We start from the raw sequence: 5952 nt of genomic DNA, 5'->3' as shown, positions 1-5952 counted from the left end.
GTTGGGAAGGCTGCGGCTGCGGCCGAGCTGGAGCGGAGATAGAGGCCACAGGAGGGCGCTCTCGGCGACGAGCAGACAGAGGGGCTGCAGCCGGCGGTGAGGTGGCTACAGCAGCCGACCACCGGGGCAGGATGTGTTGAGATGCCTCCGTCTGCTTCTGTGCAGCAGAGAACTGTTGGGCAGAGCCCTCCCCCGCGTCGCCTAATAGGCCGGCCTGGGAGATTGGGGAGTCCAGGAAGCGATGCTTGTCGGTCTCCCTCATATCCGCCAAGGTCAGCCACAGGTGGCGCTCCTGGACCACCAATGTGGACATCGTCTGACCCAGGGCCTGCGCCGTGACTTTCGTCGCCCTTAGCGCGAGGTCCGTCGCCGTGCGCAGTTCCTGCAGCACACCTGAGTCAGCACCACCCTCGTGCAACTGCTTTAACGCCTTGGCCTGGTGGGTGTGCGTTTGCGAAACACGCACGTCAACTGTCATTGGCTTGTTTAGTTTACACTCGAAGGTGATTGGGCTATCGGGCGAGATCCCAATTCGTCAGTCACTGACGTAACGTAGAACGTGACTGACTGAATGGGAACCACTATGCCACCCTACCTCCCAAACTCCATACAATAAGTTTGGTTTTAACTCCACATTTTTAAAACAGCAGAGATTCACCAGAGTGTATCTTTCAGTCGATCAGATGTCTGTGGAGTCCAATGATACTAGAGTTCACAACTTTCAAACCTTCATATCCCTCCTTCCTCTTCACTACTGACCTATATTGTCGTACTGCATGCAAGTCAATTAGAATGAAAAAAGCCCTGGCCTAGCACAGGAAACAGTGGGCTCTGGGGTATCAATTATTCAGATTACTCAATTAAATGCAGACAATCTCTGTTCTCTGCATACATAATGAAAGATCCTCTCGTTGACAGTTGATTTGTTATGTATGAATGCAGGTTTTAGGGTAATCAAAACAGCACAAATCTGTATCTTCATCTTTATGTGGTTAGTTTTTGAATTGGTGTGTAATCAAATCCTTTATTATTGTCATGTCAAGCAGATTATTGCTACTAAAATAGTCTAAGAATAGTTTTATCTCTTTATCTTAATGGTAAATGTAATAAATAATGGTGAAATATGGTCTACTTTGACAGCAAACACTGGGTTTTTCTAACCGTTTCCTCAAAAAAGAGATTATAGGTGACACTTCATTCAGACTGACTCCCACCGCAGCATTAGCACTCAAAGGAATCAACGTTCATCATGGATGGATTATGTATGTAGGGGAATTAATAACTGTCAGTCAGAATTTTCTCTCCCCTCATAGTCTGGTACCGATTAGATTAGATTGAAGTCTTAACCTTAAACTCCAACCAGGAAATGCCATTTCCTTAAGTGACACGTGCACAAATGCCGTTATATGGTTCGATTTTCATACCAGTGAAATGGCAGTCTGTTATCGTGTCTCCACAAGGATGTTTAGTGGGTGGAAGATGCTCTTTGGACAGTGAAGAATAAACCATATTGAAACAGTATTATTTGGCACTTCCATCTCAGAAATGTTCTTTAGGAAACATATACCTGGATTAAACCATATTATGCATCATGCATTGATAAACAAATATTGGACATATTGGAATATTGGACTATATGCACGGTTACTTCCTGGTTTTAGATAAGCCAGCTCAGTCATTTCCGGTCAACTGTCAAAATCAGCTGTGCTATAAGGGGAGCGGTCTTTGCTCGGTTTCTCTACACAATCCATTCACAATTTGAAGAAAAGTTTTGTTTGTCTAAGAGGACCATGCTGTATACTATATACTACCGTATACTCTTTCAGGAATGACAAACAAAAATTTAATCCGCTAAATTATTCTGCGAGTCATTACTATGATTGACAGTGATAAAGCAATGGCGGAACAAAACATCTGACGAGCCAATGTCAAAATAGAGCTGTGCATTAAGTGATTCAGAGTAAATTCAGAGTAACAAAACTACAGTAGCCAGTCTGAATTGGCTAAATGTATTTCACAGCTTCTACAGTTAAAGATAAAACTTTAAAAATGTAGTTTTTAAACTAAATCTAAAAATATTTCAAAATATTGAATGCATTATTATTTAATTGCTATAATATTAACAATTAACTTATTTAATTTGAAGTTATCTTAAGTTTTTAAATAATTAACCCTTCTAGGCTGTTGGTGTCTGGGCTTCATTTTATTAATTTTTTTCAATGACATGAGACTTTGTGAATTACTGCACTTGCCATACTTTTTACTTCAGTACAGTAAAAGTACTAAAATGTGTTACAGTAGTCATTTTTATAATAAATCCAAAAGCAATACGTGAAAAAACTAGGGAGTTGAAATGGCAACCGAGCTAATGAGTGATCCTTTGCTGTCATCTACTGGTTATAATGCTAAGTTCATGTCATTTTCATCTTAAAAAGACTTTTTTTTTCACCATTTTTGGCACATTTTTCATGTTATCTTCATGAATGAAAAGTGAATCTTTAAAGTGAATTTTACTGCACAACTGTAACTAAAGGTGCGTTAAGTCATGCCATATCGGAATTCCCGTAATTACGAGACTCCAACTTGTAAAAAGCGTTCACGTCCTCGTAGAACTCGTAATTTCAACTTGTGAACTGGGAGTTTTCTGAGAGCTACGACTTGTACCACGTGACCGCTGTACCACCTGACCACCGCAGGCTCTGTTTAGGCATTGATAGTGTTGCCATAGAAAAGCATAATTCCGAGTCCGAGGACATCAACAGCTCCGAGTAGAACGTCACGTGCTTTTATCTCGAAATTACGGTAATTTCGATATGGCGTGAACGCAGCATAATTTCAGTCCAGTCAGGCAACCAAAGTTGGAACCCTGTGTTCATATTCAGTTATATTCATGAATATGAAAGCAAGTTATCAATTATCAAGAATACCATTATGATGTCATTTACAAGATAGCATCACTAGTTAGCTAACGTTAGCTTAAACAGTGTTTAGTTGTAAACATTTAAATGTACAATTACGTGTCTGGGTACTCTTCTGGGATTACCAGGCTCAGCATTTAAAATTAGCCAATATGTTGTTAAATAAAACAAAAAACAAAAATTGTATGTTAATGTCGCTTTCATCATTTACAGTGATGCCATTATTTTGTTTCTCAGTTTCTGAAAAGGACGAGGCAGGAGAGGTTTCTGTACGGGTCTTATGAGTCTCTACCTATATATACCACAACATCAGATGATGTTTCTCGGAAGTTTACGAGCTGGCTTATCTTTATGCGGAAGTTCTAAAGAACATTCCGTGCATATAGTCAGAGGTCCCCAAACTCAGTCCTGGGGGCCCGGTGTCCTGCAGAGTTGAGCTCCAACTTGCCTCAACACATCTGCCTGGAAGTTTCTAATATGTCTAGTAAGACCTTAATTAGCTGGTTCAGGTATGTTTAATTAGGGTTGGAGCAAAACTCTGCAGGACACCGGCCCTCCAGGACAGAGTTTGGAGACCCCTTGTCTAGACTAACCAACTGAAGAATTACAGAATAAAAGCCTTACATTGCGCATAGTCTTGAAGAAGAGAGAATTCATTTGGACTCAAAGTGACCCACTTTTCTTCATTCGACATGCTGTCCAGTGTTTATCTGTCTCTGTTACATAAAATCCACCAGCTCAGCCTCTGTGGAGAGAATGAGAAAACTGTCAATCATCTTGTGTAATATAGTCTAGTTTTATTTCTCATTTCATGTATATGTGTAAAGCTGTTTTTGTGATTCTGTACTTGGTATCGGTTATTACAGAACAACAAGAAGAGTATCTGTCCCATCATGCCATCAAATAATTGAATGTGCAACATCATGCCAGTCAGTACTGAAGTCACAGTTAGACTTGACCTCAGTGACTGGCACTGATTGATGTGAAGCACTGCTTTGTACTGTACAAGCATGACTGGGTCCCAACAGTATTAGAAAACTATCATTCAAAAGTCTAAAAATAAGTATATTATGCTCACCAAGGCTACATTTAGGCTAACCAAAACTACAGTAACAACAGTAATATTGTGACATATTATTACAGTTCAAAATAGATTTTTTTTCTATGTTAATATATTTTAAAATGTAATTTATTCATGTGATGGTAAAGCTGAATTCATCACACCAGTCTTCAGTGTCACATGATCCTTCAGAATTCATCATAATATGCTAATATGCTGATTTGGTGTTCAAGAAACTATTATCAATGCTGAAAACAGTTGTGTGTTTTAATATTTTTGTGGAAACTGGTAATTTTTCAGGATTATTTGATGAATAGAAATGTGTCCTTACTGAATAAATATATTAATTAAAAAAATAAAATAAAAATCTCCAATTATCAGCCACATTTTAGCTTAACATGCAATGTAGATATTTTTTTGTTATTCAAGATAAAATGTATTATCAAAAAAATGAAAATACCTATAAGTGAGATATCGGTCTATATCCCTTATGAAAATGAATCATGGTTTTACAATAACATTTTTAATAACTGATCTTTTATAGATACAATGTAGATTCCAAATGAATAATCTATTAGAGGAGCAAGTATACAGTTTCAGTTACAAGGATGCACTGATAAAATAAAACAAACAAAATAACAAAAAATAAATAAAAACAACCATTTTATATGTGAATTTAGGCACTATAAAGTACAGTATGAAAAATTAATATTCATTTTAAAATGAGCTAAAGACTGCATTTAATAAGTTATTAGTGATCATAAATATTAACTTTAAGATTAACTAAGTGTTAGATGATGGCAAAGGTAATCTAGATGTAAAAATATGGCAAATAATATTGTACAATTGAATATTCAATATCAATTGCAACCGATATTTTAAAAAACCTCTAATATCAGCCGATATTTTTGTAGCAAATATTTGTTTTATAGAAACCATATTTGCACTGATCTAACCAGTTTCACCTTATTTTGCAAAAACTATTACAGTTAAACTATGATTAGGCCTCCTGTGCCAAAACATTCATAGAGGTTCATAAAAAATTATGACTGCCACATAGAAAGGAAGAATCTGAAATAAAATGAGCTTGTGCACTCATCAATTTCTGAAGTATTCTACAAGCCTCACTACTTAAGGAAAACTCTGCAACTCAATTCCACATCCTGTCATGCCTCTGAACGTCTTGCGACAAGAGCAGGAAGTGCCTGAGGCAAGTGTCTTTCATGAAGGATAATCTGTATTTATGAATAAAACTGCTTGCCATGTCAAGAACCCAAAACCAACTCTTCTCAGCATTACCTCAGGCTACGAAAAATGGATGATCTTGGCCTCGTCTTGAACTTAACCCACATTCAAAATGGCTTTTACTCACAGCTCACCGTTAAAATACCAACAACAAGCTCACAATCTTACAAATTATGTATTACATGACCATAAGCACGAAACATCAAATACAACAGTGTTTATTCAATCCTGTCACTATCGGTCTGCAATACAGCCTGTATGAGCAATGCAAAAACAGTCAAGAGCTCCATCAAGTTGTCACTGGTAACGGATTGAACACAATTCCCTTTCCCACAAAAACAAGTGCAAAACAGAGTTCCACTCACCTGATGATTCTCAAAGTCAACAGCAGAGATCCAACAGGAACGTTATGTGTTTTCCTGCATCGTCTGGAGGGGACATCACCCCCATCTCTTCTAAGAGAGCCACTGTGTTTGTATCTATGGGAAAACGAGCGTGAGAGAGGAGCGCTGGAGAGAGGGAGAGTAATCTACTCATCTGCAACAATCAGTTCTCGTGCCTCTGCTCGCATCACACACACTCCCCCCTCCCTTCCTCTTTTTCCCCTTGATTCTCTCCATCTTGCCATTTAGCAGGCAGTGGATCTAGGATGCGATACTGGAAGGATGCAGCCTATTGAGGGTGAGTTAGGGTAGAAGATGTCTATCTTTTCGGACCTACTGTAGAGAC

The 5952-nt window shown here is 38.4% G+C and overlaps 1 pseudogene; it reads right to left on the bottom strand.

Moving 5' to 3' along the window:
- The window catches only part of LOC107582241 (diacylglycerol kinase beta-like), a 49039-nt pseudogene extending 43310 nt beyond the window's left edge, over nucleotides 1-5729 (bottom strand).
- Between the last annotated feature and the right edge of the window lie 223 nt (nucleotides 5730-5952).

This window comes from Sinocyclocheilus grahami, unplaced genomic scaffold (genome assembly GCF_001515645.1).
Source record: "Sinocyclocheilus grahami isolate Dianchi unplaced genomic scaffold, SAMN03320097.WGS_v1.1 scaffold42.1, whole genome shotgun sequence".
Lineage (NCBI taxonomy): Eukaryota > Metazoa > Chordata > Actinopteri > Cypriniformes > Cyprinidae > Sinocyclocheilus > Sinocyclocheilus grahami.
The sequence above is the reverse complement of the archived record's forward strand: the minus strand, read 5'-3'. Positions and strand labels throughout refer to the sequence as shown.